At 53.5% G+C, this 13980-nt stretch overlaps 1 pseudogene; it reads left to right on the forward strand.

Annotated features, from left to right (window-relative positions):
• The first annotated feature begins 300 nt into the window (after positions 1 to 300).
• Positions 301 to 4896, forward strand: LOC149354928 (uncharacterized; annotated as a pseudogene).
• The last annotated feature ends 9084 nt before the right edge of the window (positions 4897 to 13980 follow it).

Here is a 13980-nt window from a genome sequence, read left to right on the forward strand (position 1 = left end):
GACGCATTGAGAGACACTGCCGAGGGCCCCCTTCGTGGAAGTCTGTTGGTGCATCTTCGCCGATCCATCTAAACGTGTGCCCCATGGAATAACTTCAAAGATCTCAAGAAACATCTCAGGCATCACTATGTATATAGCTGTGGTGAGGCTATTTCTCACCCCCGTGCTTCGTTGACCATTGGGCTGACCATCGAGACTGCGGCCTCTGCAAGACGGGCCTGTGGCGCATTCTACTTCCGGCCACTAGCGTGTACGGACGCAGGATCATGAGCTCCCACGGAGCGGCGATAGCGGCCGTCGATGGCCGCGGAAACAGGATTGAAGATAAGGAAGAACAGGAATAGGAAATCATTTTGCCTACGTTGCCTACCGGCCGTGTTGTACTAAACACCGTGTTTTTGCACGGCGACGTGCGAGTTAGGCCCTACAGGGTCGAGGATTTCCGCGACGCCCTCGCCAACGCTGGTGCGCTCCCCGACGTTGTGGCGTTGGGGGCGTATCAGGTCAACCACGTTTGGTCGGTTACACTCAACAGTACCGAAGCAACGAAGAAGTTGGCAGCGATAAAGGAACTGGATGTCAAAGAACGGCGCTGCATTATCATCGATCCTGCCGACCAACAGGTAAAACTACGGCTGCACTGGATGCTGCACGGTGTAGCCGACGACGACATTCGGACGGCTCTTGCGGCTTTTGGGAATGTAACGGAGGTGACCCGGGAGCGTTGGCGCGTTTCAGGCGTCAAGGAGAAGGAGTCTACAACCAGGACCGTTCTCCTGAAGCTGAAACCCGGTATGAAGGTTGACGACCTGCCACACCAGTTGCGCGTCGCCGGCGAGCTGGCCCTTGTTGTGGTGCCTGGGCGGCCTATGCAGTGCCTACGGTGCCGCGGCACGGGTCACGTTCGACGTGAATGCAAGGTACCCCGGTGCTCCAAATGCAGGCGTTATGGCCACGGTGACAGTGAGTGTGTTCGCACATACGCGGTGGCTACCGGTGCGGTATCGAGAGACGACACTGCAGAGCTTCTGATGGACGTCGTCGAGGCGGAGGAGGCGGCGAAAGGAGCCGTGGAAGTTGACAAGGCTGCTGGTACGACCGACGCATCAGGGCCTCCCAGCGGAGACATTAGTGGACATGGCAACCAAAGGAAGCAACTCGAAGAGGAAGAATTACCTTCGAGTCAGGCGAGCACGTCGGCAAACGGGGAGAACATCTTGGCAACTAAGGACGCCGAGCCAATGATCAGCGAGGAACAGCAGGACCAGAGCTGCGCCCGTTCAGCGAGCGGCACCGCCCCAGCCAAGCGCCCTCATGGCCTGACCGACAACGAAGGGGACAAGGCGGCAGCTCTCAGTGGTGAGGAGCCGCCAGCAAAAACTGCTCAATCCCGACAGTCACCTTTCAGACCGAAACCCAACGTTTCGGCGGACAAGCGTGCCGGCGATAAGGCAGCCCCGCGGCAAGGTCAGGGGCCTGCACCGGATGGCTCCGGTGGCAACGAAGGCGTCTAGCCATGTGCTAGACGTGTGGGGTAAGCACCATGCTCTTGGCCTCTTCATTCTTTGCGACAATGGCTTCTATAACCTCGTTGAAAGTAGCCACACTCAATGTTAGGGGCTTGGCAGGAAAGAAAAAATTTCCGACGATTACGTTACTTCCTAATGCGAAATTTGAGCGCAGCAAATAAGCTGTTTCACCTTTTCGATAGATTGAGGCAAAGAAATCGAGCAACACATGTATGCGCTATCACAGAATTTTTTTTTATTTTTCACACGTATTCGCAATTTCGGCTCGGGCGGTGCACATATACAGATCCGCCGCCACCGATCTGGCTCTCTGATTGCCACCGCACAGGGGTTGCATTGGAGGAGGAGCGAAGAAAGGAATTAAGTTCGAGCCGGCGCTTTGACAACCGGAGACTCGCAGGAAGAGGGGGGAGGGGGGCGGCGTGTACACCCAGCGGCAAACGATGGGGGCAGAAGCGCGCGCAGCAAGCGGACAACACGATAAAGGGAGGAGGGAAGAGATAGCAGCGACTGACTGATGCCGCTGACGCCGATAGCGCTGGGGGGATGAAAGGGGGCGGAGCTGGTTACGAGGCCGACGCCGACGACGACGCGAAACCCAGGAACGGACGCCAAAGAGCTGCGCTCTGAAAACAAAGCCAAGTTTACCGGCTTTTAACGGAGCACGATATTGACTTACTGGCCGTGCAGGAGACAAAAGTAGAAGGGGAGGAAGAGACCAGGAGCATGGTGCGACGTTTCACGTCTAGATTCTACGCTGTAGTGAGTCATGCGATAGGTACTGTCGCGATCACAATATTGCGGGACGTCGGAAAGCGTGGCAGAACTACGTTCTGCGCCATCGAACGGCGCACTCCCGCTCGTTCTTTCTGCTCGGGCATGTCTGTAGCCTCACTACTACCTTACGCTCGGCGCACGCAGATCGGAACGAGCGCCAGGTGCCGCTGGCGCTGCGATGGGTGAAGCAGATAGTGGCCGCTTTCGCGGAGGATCGACTCCGGGGTAAGGGGAGGGGACTTGCAACGACGAGTAGTTTGTTTTAGTGCGCGAATTTGCTGAGTCATAACGTAAGATGGCCCTCGAATTTTTTTTATTCGTGTGCATGGTCTTCACAGGCGTAGCCCTCTGTTTCCAGCACGCACGCGCTTAAGTGGGAACAAAACCCTGAATGCTAGGATAAACAACTGCTCCTGGACGTGAAGAACGGTGGCATGCCAAGGCCTACGCGAAAAATACAGCTACAGTAAGCAAAAAAGCAAGGAAATATGTGATTAATTGTTGCGACAAGGAAGTAAAAACACCTTCCTTGAAAGTGAATTAACACTCGGAAACAATTCTTTCAGATGTGTACGCGACTCCAGCACTAAGCGACACTAATGCGCAGTTAACTTTACGTCGACGGGATTCATTGATTGCACTTAATATGGCGTCAACCGGAGTGCGTCATATACATCGAGGTCGAGTCCGTACGGAAAAGAGGCGTGTCAGAGACGGAGACGGAAAAGGGTCAATGGCGCAAGTGGAGCGCCATGCAATATGTGCATGTAAACGGCGCTTTCGGCGAAATAAAAAAATGCACAAGTAGACATGCAGCCTTCTAAAGCCGATGGCCAAGAAGGGGGGGGGGGGGGGGGGGGGAGCGTGTTCTGCTAGCCCACTCCGACTTTGCTAATGCCCAGTGAAATTCCCATCCACTGCAATTATTACTTGAAGGCATCCTGCATCGAACGGCACGGAGCTGTCACTAAGACAGTATCAGCAGCGCTACCCATGAGCTTTTGTGCTGACATTTCTTTCCAACCTTCGACACTGTGACATCAGCAGTTGCTCTGAACCTGAAGCCTTGTGATTGGCCGGGGATTGTTAGTGGAAGGTATATAAGCGGGTCCCTCTGATGCGTTTCTGCATCTTCGAAAATGCCGCCGAGAGTTCCTGCCGAAGAAAGACGATTTATTGCGCGTCTTTTTGTTGAAGGAGTGCCTCAGCAGGAAATATGCCACCGCACGGGCAGATCGAAATCCGCGGTCACTCGCGCTATTCGTGCCTTCCGGGAAGACAACGGAAGAATAACGGACGCCGAGCGCTACGGTCGTCGAAGAGCCACACAGGAGGAAGACCAGCTAATCGTAGCTGCTGTAGTCGCCGATCCCTTCATCACTGCCCGAGAACTGCAACAAGAGCTGGGGATTCAGGTGTCTTTGTGCACTATAAGGCGAAGACTGAGGGAAGCCGGACTTCAAAACTGCGTGGCGGCTCAAAAGCCCCATCTGTCTAACAAGCAGCGACGACAGAGGCTGGAGTTTGCACGGGCCCTGGAGCAGTGGACCGTGGATGACTGGTCTCATGAGGTCTTCACTGACGAGTCGAGTTTCAGCACGAGGTGGGACCAAGAGCGGCGCGTCTGGCGGCCGGTCAGTTGCAGGTAGACAAAAATAGCCACATATTCTCTGGTATACACTTTGAAAGTCGCCCTTTATATTCGTTAAAAAGGCACGAAATATCGAGTTTTTTTCGAGTGTGCTCATGCAGTGAACCACATTTGCAATCTTGCGTTCTTCGATCAGGCTCATAGTTACTGCCTGACTTTTCTTGCAACACATATTGGATCATAACAGCTTTGCAGTGTTTCCGTGCGTAAAACTGACTTTTAACAAGCTGTGACATGTCTTTTCTAGCTGCTTCCCTGTGATAAATTTCACGTACAGCAGTTGCTCTGCCAGTACGTTCTCCACTTAAACAACAATTAAACTACGAGCAAGCTGACAACAATATTCTCATCTGCTTTTACTTTCCCCCCTTTCTTCCAACAAGGTATCTGCCGAGTTACACTCAAAGTGTGCTTTCAAGTGGCCGGTGCACCGTCTCAGTCTGGGGCGCCATCTCGAAGGATGGACTTGGGCCCCTCGTGCGCATTGACGGACGCTTCAACGCGGCAGCATACAAGGACATCATAGAGTTCACGGTGATGCCTTACGTCTTGGATGGCCCATTCGCAGACGGGCTGTACTGGCGGCAGCATGACCGCAGCCCTGTACACACAGCTCGCACTGTGGAGTCCCTCTTAGACTCTCGGAGCGTGAACAGGTTGCAGTGGCCGCCAAATGGCGCGGACTTAAACGTCATTGAAAACATTTGGGGACTTCTAAAGAAGCGTCTCGCTTCGACAGGTTTCGGCGCCACAACAGCCGAGGCGCTATGGTCCCCCATCAGCCACAAGTGGGAGTGCTTGCGCTCTGATACTGAGTTGGTGCCAGCTCTTTACCGTTCCATGCCAGGACGCGTACAAGAAGTAATCGCCGTGGATGGCAATTTCACGGGGCATTTCATGTGGTACTGGATCAGCCAAACATCCGCAGCTTGTTCGTGAGCCTTAGAAGCCTGCATGTTTACCTGTCTTTTTTTGTTTCATCAAAATGTGGTTTGACATACGCATAAATACCCGCGCTCTACATGCAATATTTATTCTTTTCTGCATTCATTTCGGGCAGATTCCTTTCCTGCACGAGCTCGATGTGTCACTCTGGTTCACGCCAGATCAACAGCAATCAGTGAATGCCGTCGTCGTCAAGTCAACGGCGCATGAGCTTCGCAGAGCGCTGGACACGAGGAACACATCTGAGAGAATGCCCCGCCGCGGTGGTTCAGTGGTTACGGTGCTCGGCTGCTGGCCCGAAAGACGCGGGTTCGATCCCGGCCGCGGCGGCCGAATTTCGATGAAGGCGAAATTCTAGAGGCCCGTGTACTGTGCGATGTCAGTGCACGTTAAAGAACCCCAGGTGGTCGAAATTTCCGGAGCCCTTCACTACGGCGTCCCTCATAGTCTGAGTCGCTTCGGGACGTTAAATCCCAATAAACCAAACCAAACATCTGAGAGAATAAATCTGGCTTTTCCTTTTCGCCTATATGTTTGCGTACCCGCATTTTCAGGGGAGTGCTTGGTATACCAAAATTCTTCGCGACAAGAAGTTGGTCATCCCGGCATTCAGCCTTGAGGCCTGTTCGTTCAGCGCGCATACACTCGCAAACCACAAAAACAGAGAAAACATAATTGCACGCTCCCTCTCTCCTATCAAGATTCGCTGCACCGCGACAGCGACACGCTATCTGCTTCAATCATCAGGGGCTGAGCCAGATGCTGGCTAGATTCCGAAGCGGCACCTGGCGCCAGCGGCGATCTACATGCTGCGCGCGTGCTAGGAGTGGCAGTACAGATATGCCTGTAAGGGGGAGAACGAGCGAGGCTGCGCCGTTAGATGGCGCAGAACGCAGTTCTGCCACGCTTTCCGACGTCCCGCAATATTGTGATCGCGACAGTACATCTGCTGGCAGCGTCCTTTTTGTAAAGAAGTCGCCGGGTCTTGTCGTGCAAGCTCATTTCTCGTGTCCTTCAGGTGGTTGTGCCGCTATCGATTTTACATTGAACAACATTGAGTGGCGAATTGTCTTTGTGTACGCACCAAATGTTACGGACGAAAGGGCTGCGTTTTTTCAAAGTGTTGAACAGCGTCTTAGTTCCGAGAAACAGCTTATCATCATGGGCGACTTCAACTGCGTCCTAAGTGCCTGCGATAAGACCAGTGCAAGGGTGTTCAGGGACGCAAGTACGAAGATACTGTCGCAAATCATAGATAAATGGAACCTTGAGGATGTGGCAGAGTGTTTGCAAGGCGCGTCGGTGTGAAGTACACACACTTTCAGAGGACAAGCCATGCTCGGCTTGACCGCATTTATGTATCGCTGGATGTGATTCCAAAATGCAACAGTTACCATGTAGTGCCGGTGGCTTTTTCGGACCCCTGTTTAGTAGTATGTGGGATAGGATTGAAAAAAACGGGGCAGTGCTTTTAGTTGGGATCTTTGGAAAATAAATAACAAGCTAATTAAGGCCGATGACTTTAGCTGTGCAGTAATTGAAGAAATAAGCAAAATAGAGCCTAGTAGTGAGCTGAAAATACGGCAACAGTGGGAATTTTGCAAAGAACAGGTTAAAATTAAAGCAGTTGAACGGTCTAGTGCCATTGCGTACGAAGAGAATCTAAACGAACGCAATCTAAGATGTATGCTTGCAAAACTGCTAGAAAAGGAAAGTGAAGCACCTGGTAAATGGATCGATTACATCAGGAAAATAAAGCAAAAAATTCAACTAATAGAAGAGGACCGTTATCGTGGAGCGTTGGTGCGGGCCAGAGCGGAAGATGCAGCAGCAGGGGAGACGCCGTCGAAACGAGCGTTGGGAATTTAAAAGGCCCATGCTCGGCGAAATAACATCTATAGCATAGAATGGGGTGGCATTTTATCAGACGAAAACGAACACATACAGCGTGCATTTTTTAATACCATCAGGCGCTCTTCGCATTACAGGATGCAGACATGAATACGTTTAAGGACAGGTTTCTTGAGGCACTGCCGCGACTCAGCGACGAGCAGAAAGACGTTTTAGAGCTCGCAATAACCGAATCAGAGGTATGGCAATAGACAATTTAAATTCTGAGAAATTACCAGGACCAGACGGGTTAAGCGCGGCGTTTTACAAATCATTTAAGAGCAGAATCGCGCCAGTGTTGAAGATGGTCTTTAGTGAAGCTTACGACGTACGTCAATTGCCTCCTTCCTATGGTAAATCACACACTGTCTTAATTCCGAAAACGGATGAAGCTAACAAGTTACGACACGTAACAGGGTACAGGCCAATCACTCTCACGAATGTTGATTATAAAATTTATATGAAAGTGTTGGCGCAAAGGTTGCAGTGTGTAATCCAGTTAATTGTTGGCCCCCATCAAACGTGTGGGATAAAAGGCCGGTCTATTCTGTCTAACATACACAAGGCAAGATGTGTGCTCGAGTGCTGTGATTTTACAAATAGTCGCGTTGCCATCTTGCAGCTTGATCTCGAAAAGGCGTTCGACTGTGTCGCGCATAAAATTTCGCTGTGCATACTTGATTACGTGAATGTTGGTTATGTCATCAGGGAGGGGGTCGACATGGCGTATCGGAACTGTACGACGAGATTGATTGTTAACCAGTGTCTGGGGGCCCCCATTCGTGTGCAGCGTTCGGTACGTCAAGGCTGCCCCCTCAGCCCTCTTCTGTTTGCCATTTACATCGAGACTTTGTGTTTAAACATAATCGAAAACGAGAGAATAACTGGTTTTTGGCTGCAAGCTACGGAGGTGAAGCTGCTGGCATATGCGGATGATTTAGCGGTTTTTTCCGTTAATCGAGAAGGTGTAACAGAGGCCGTTGAATGTGTCGCTGAATTCTGCAAAACCTCTGGCAGCAGAGTGAATTGGTCCAAGTCAGTGGGGCTTTGGCACGGAGCATGGCAAACGACGATGGACCACTTTGCAAATGTACCCTGGGTGAAGACCCCAACGAAGTACCTTGGAGTACCGCTAGAAAGCTATCGCGATAACGAAACATATTGGAGAGTACAGATCTAGGATGTGCGTGAGAAGGCGGGAAGATGAAAAGGAACAGGCTTATCAATTTTCGCTAGAGCCACCGTGTGCAACCTTTTCTTTATCAGTAAGGTGTGGTATGCGATGCAAGTGTTGCATTGTGGAAGAATGAGCATACAAAAGTTACACCGAGTTTTTGCTGTTTTTGTGTGGGCTGCACAATGGGAAAGGTGCAGCCGGACGAATTTATTTAGAAAAGTTAAGGATGGTGGAGTGAGTCTGGGACACCTTTTCTTGCGGCAGATTGTTAACAGATTTATGTTCCTGCGTGATGTCAGTGATCCGTTTTTGCGCACCGTGTGCCAAGTAAGGCTGGGGCGCGCGCTACCTGACTTTGTTGTTGCAACCGAAACCCTATCGGGCGGAATTTTTGGGTACTTCAGAGAAGTTGTCGCAAGTGTCCGATTTCTTTCAACGAGGTTTTCCAACGAATATTTATCTACAGTGAACAAGAAAAAATTGTATAAGGTGAAAGGGGGTTCGCGTATTAGTGAACTCAACGACACAGTTCACCAAACAGCTGAGCGGACGGCAGCAAAATCACAGTCAGTCTACACAGCCAGAGAGCTGGAGCCGCGCGCCGGCACACTTCGTCGTCAACTTCTTCGTCTGCCATCGAGGCTACCTGAGGCGCATTCATAATAGTTCAGGCGCGTTCATTGTAATTCACTACAATGGCCCCGGGATGGAAGAGGAGCCATCCTAGCGACCTATGGTGATGGCAAGAGGAGCGGGTCGTAATAAGTCTTGAGGCGACTGACATGGAGAAGCTCATGGCCGCGACGACGCAAGTCCGAAGAGGGTGTAAGCGGCTCTACAATATAATTAACAGGGGATGTTGATTCGACGACGCGGTAAGGGCCATGATGTTCTCTGCGAAATTTCGAAGACTGTCCTGGTGTAGTGGAGGGGACCCAAAGCCAAACTAATGAACCCGGAGAGAAAGCGTGCGCGGTTTGATGGACATCGTGTTCATGCTTTCGGCGACCTTGGGAGTCCGAGGTGAAAGAACGGGCCAGTTGACGACATTTCGGCGTGCTTGGCGAGTTCGGAAAGGGGCGTGCATTCGGAGGCGTCCGGAGTGTACGGCAAAACCGTGTCCATTGTGGAGGACGGCTCACGGCCATACAACAGGTAGAAAGGGGAAAATCCGGTGGTTGACTGGGTGGCGGTATTGTATGCGTACGTCACAAAAGGCAGGACAGCGTCCCAGTTAGACTGATCTGACGAGACGTACATGGTGAGCATATCGCCGAGAGTGCGATTGAAGCGCTCAGTCAGCCCGTTAGTTTGAGGGTGGTAGGCAGTGGTGGTCCGATGAATGATGCGACACTCTCTGAGGTGGGCTTCCACCACGTCCGAAAGAAAGACACGGCCTCGATCACTGAGCAACTCGCGCGGCGCACCATGGCGAAGAACAAAATTGTGCAGCAGGAAGTGGGCAACGTCACGAGCAGTGGCAGCGGGTAGTGCGGCGGTCTCTGCATATCGGGTTAGGTGGTCGACGCCAACAATTATCCAGCGGTTCCCAGATAACGTGTAGGGCAGCGGGCCGTAGAGGTCGACGCCAACACGATCGAATGGGCGAGCCGGGCACGGCAATGGCTGCAAGGGGCCGCTCGTACGGGGCGCGGGAGACTTGCGTTGCTGACAGGCGATGCAGGAGCGGACGTATTGACGAATGTACCCGTACGTGCCCCGCCAATAATAACGTTGAGATATTCTTTGGAACGTCTTCAACACACCGGCGTGGGCACATTGTGGGTCAGCGTGAAACGAGGCACAGATCTCAGAACGTAAATGGCGAGGTATCGCGAGCAGCCACCGTCGACCATCTTGCGTGTAGTTACGGCGGTAGAGCAGGCCATCACGGAAGGCAAAATGGGGTGCCTGGCGGCGGAGAGTGCGCGAAGGCACATCAGTGTGAGCGTTGGTCACGACGTCGATGATCGACGCAAGCCACGGGTCTTTGCGCTGTTCCGCAAGCATATCAGAGGTGGTAAGAGGCGAGAGGACGGGTTCTGGCACGGATGAGCATGCAGCGGCGGTGGGCAGAGGAGATCGAGATAGAGCGTCGGCGTCCATGTGCCTGCGGCCAGAGCGATATACAACGCGGATGTCGAACTCCTGAAGGCGGAGAGCCCATCTGGCGAGGCGGCCGGCCGGGTCTTTAAGAGACGACAACCAGCAAAGCGCGTGATGGTCCGTGACGACATCAAACTGGCGGCCGTACAGATAGGGTCGAAATTTCATGAGTGCCCAGACGATCGCTAAACATTCCTTCTCCGTAACAGAATAGCTGCATTCAGCCTTGCTGAGCACCCGACTCGCATACGCCACGACGTATTCCTCATAACCATCTTTCCGCTGAGTCAGGACAGCTCCGAGGCCGACGCCACTTGCATCAGTATGCACCTCGGTAGGGGCTCTCGGATCGTAGTGGCGAAGTATGGGCGGCGAGGTAAGAAGACGGCGCAGTGTGGTGAACGCGGCTTCGCATTCGGGTGACCAAGCGGACAGGTGGTTGTCGGTTCCAAGCAGTTTCATGAGTGGCGCAATGATCGACGCAAAATTGCGGACGAAGCGCCGAAAATAGGAGCACAGACCGATAAAGATCCGAAGCTGCTTCATTGTTGTCGGCTTGGGAAACTCCGCAACAGCGCGAAGTTTGGCCGGGTCGGGGAGAACACCTTCCTTAGATACAATGTGACCCAAGATGGTTAGCTGCCGGGCGCCGAAGTGGCACTTCTTCAGATTAAGCTGTAGGCCGGCGTCGGTGAGGCAAGTCAGAACCTGCTGCAGGCGTGTGAGGTGAGTGGAAAAATCTGCCGAAAAGACAACGATATCGTCCAAGTAACAGAGGCAGGTATGCCACTTCAGCTTGCGTAAGACGTTATCCATCATTCTTTCGAATGTAGCTGGCGCGTTGCACAGGCCGAATGGCATAACGGTGAACTCGTAAAGGCCGTCGGCGGTAACGAATGCGGTCTTCTCACGGTCAGCGGCAGCCATCGGGACCTGCCAGTAGCCCGAACGCAAGTCAAGAGAGGAGAAGTATTCGGCGCCTTGGAGACAGTCAAGAGCGTCATCGATGCGGGGAAGCGGATAATTGTCTTTGTGGGTAATTTTGTTCAGTCGCCGGTAATCGACACAGAATCTGATAGGGCCGCCGCGGTGGCTCAGTGGCTATGGTGCTCGGCTGCTGTCCCAAAAGACGCGGGTTCGATCCCGGCCGCGGCGGCTGGAATTTCTTTGGAGGAGAAATTCTAGAGGCCCGTGTACTGTGCGATGTCAGTGCACGTTAAAGAACCCCAGGTGGTCGAAATTTCCGGAGCCCTTCACTACGGCGTCTCTCATAGCCTCAGTCGCTTTGGGACGTTAAACCCCATAAACTAAAACTAAACTAAACTAGAATCTGATAGGACCGTCTTTCTTCTTGACCAGCACCACCGGAGAAGACCAAGGGCTGTGAGAGGGACGGATGACGCCACGGTGCAGCACGTCTTCAACGTGCTCACTTATCACTTGACGCTCAGCCGCAGACACGCGATAGGGGCGCTGCCGAAAAGGCGGGTGGGAGCGGTCTCAATGCGATGAGCCACGGTTGATGTACGGCCTAAAGGCTGATGGGCTGCATCGAAAGCGAAGCGGAAAGTGTGGAGAAGGGCTGAAAGCTGCTGACGGTAGGTAGACGGAAGAGTATCGTCGATGGCGGCGCGGAAAAGTTCGTCAGGCTCAAGTTCAGTAGCGAGCTCGGAATGCATGGCGTTTAGTGAGGGACCGCTGGCTGCCTCGTGAACATTAAGGGCAGAGAGAAGGCAGACAGGTTGAATGCAGCCAGGGGACTCACCAGGTAGCCGGGTAAGGGCACACGGGGATGGATTGTAGAGCAGCATCCTCGTGACACCCCGCCGGACATCGAGGACAGCAGAAGGTAGCGGCAGGTTCTTCCGGCGTACAAAGGAAGCAGACGGCGTAAATAAAACGGTGTCATCCGACGCGGCACGGCACGACAGGGAAACAAGGGCAGATGCTCCCGGCGCTACTTCAACATCTTCAGCGATAGTGACCTTGAGTGTCAAGGGGGCAGATGTTTCAGTAGTAAGCTCGTCAAACAAAGGAGAAAATTCAACTTCAGCGCGGGCGCAATCGATGACGGCGTTGTTGTGTGACAGAAAGTCCCACCCAAGAATTATGTCATGTGAGCATGAGGACAGCACCAACAATTGGACTGGATACAATATATCGTCAATGATGACTCGCGCTGTGCACGAGGCGAGAGGGGCAATGCACTGTTCACTAGCGGTGCGGAGCGAGAGACCCGTAAATGACATCGTGACTTTGCGCAAGCGGCGGCAGAGTTGTTCGTGAATCACTGATACTGAGGCACCCGTGTCTATAAGCGCATGTACCGGCAGTCCGTCGACGATGACCTGAAGAACGTTGCGTGGGGAAAACGGAGGCCTTGAGCTTTCCGAACAGCGCGCAGTTCTTGCCTCCGGAACTGCGGGTCTTAGTTTCCCTCTTCAGCGGAGGGAGGGCGACGGCGCATTGGTGACAGTGAGCGGCGGCGCGGTGATGGAGAACGTCGGGTCTCGTAAGCACGACGGTCGGGGGCGTACGCGTCTAGCGGCGAGGATGGAGAGCCGAATAAAACATCTGAGATGGATGCACCGGGGTTGAGATGGTTGGCGATGCCACCATGCGACGGCGACAGTGGCGGGCGACATGTCCCGGGTACCCACAGGAGTAACAGATGGGACGGTTATCCGATGTGCGCCAAGGATTGTAAAGCCGCTGCGGTGACGGCGAAGAAACCGGGGCTGGTCGTAGAGACGGGGCCGGGCGCAGGACGGGCTGGCGAGGTGGAACAGTCAGGGGCACGGAGCGCGCCGCTGCTTCTGCGTAGGTCATCCGGGCGGGTATAGGAGATGGTTGGGGATACTGAGCCTCGCCGTAGGTTAATGGAGCAACCGAAGGGACTGAATGTGCAGTGGGAATAGCCTCGGCGACTTCATGGCGGATGACCTCCTGCAATGGCGCCACCAGAGGAGTCGCAGCGTCGTGACTGGAGGGTATCAACGAGAGCTGACGCGCGACTTCCTCCCGAACAAACTGCTTTATCTGCGGTGACAGTTGCACCGGGTCGGTGTCAGATGTGAGGGAAGCAAGCGATTCCTGCTGCGAGAGCGGAGAACGGGTGAGGATGCGTCGCTTCCGAAGTTCGTCAAAGTTCTGGCAATGGGTAATGACGTCGGCGACTGTGGTGGGATTGCGTGCCAGAAGCATCTGGAACGCATCGTGGTCGATTCCTTTCATAATGTTCTCAATCTTGGCGCGCTCAGACATAGAGGCATCGACTCGTGTGCACAGGTTCACAACGTCCTCTATGTAGCTGGTGAAGTTTTCACCAGGCAGCTGCGCCCGACTTCGCAGGCGTTGTTCCGCGCGGAGCTTGCGCACCGCAGGCCTGCCAAATACATCAGAAAAATTGGACTTGAAGGTTGACCACGTGGGGATGTCGGCTTCGTGGTTTCTGAACCATAGGTTCGCAACGTCCGAAAGATAGAATATGACGTCGTTGAGCTTGAGTGCATCGTACCACTTGTTATGGGTGCTCACCCGTTCGTACGATGCCAGCCAATCCTCGACGTCTTCGTCGCCGGTGCCACTGACGAAAGCGGGATCACGCTGCCGCAGCGCTCCAGCGCACAGAACGGTCGGGCTGGGTGGTGCAGGACTGGGCACGGAGTCCTTAGGCATTGTGAGCGGCGGGAGAAGACGGCTGCGAAGGTCCAGGGCGTCAGACGACCGCAACCTCCACCAAATGAAAGGGGGTTCGCGTATTAGTAAACTCAGCGACACAGTTCACCAAACAGCTGAGCGGACGGCAGCAAAATCACAGTCAGTCTACACAGCCAGAGAGCTGGAGCCGCGCGCCGGCACACTTCGTCGTCAACTTCTTCGTCTGCCATCCAGGCTACCTGAGG

The sequence above is a fragment of the Amblyomma mixtum genome, chromosome 3 (genome assembly GCF_055824585.1).
Source record: "Amblyomma mixtum isolate Tamu chromosome 3, ASM5582458v1, whole genome shotgun sequence".
Taxonomy (NCBI): Eukaryota; Metazoa; Arthropoda; class Arachnida; order Ixodida; family Ixodidae; genus Amblyomma; species Amblyomma mixtum.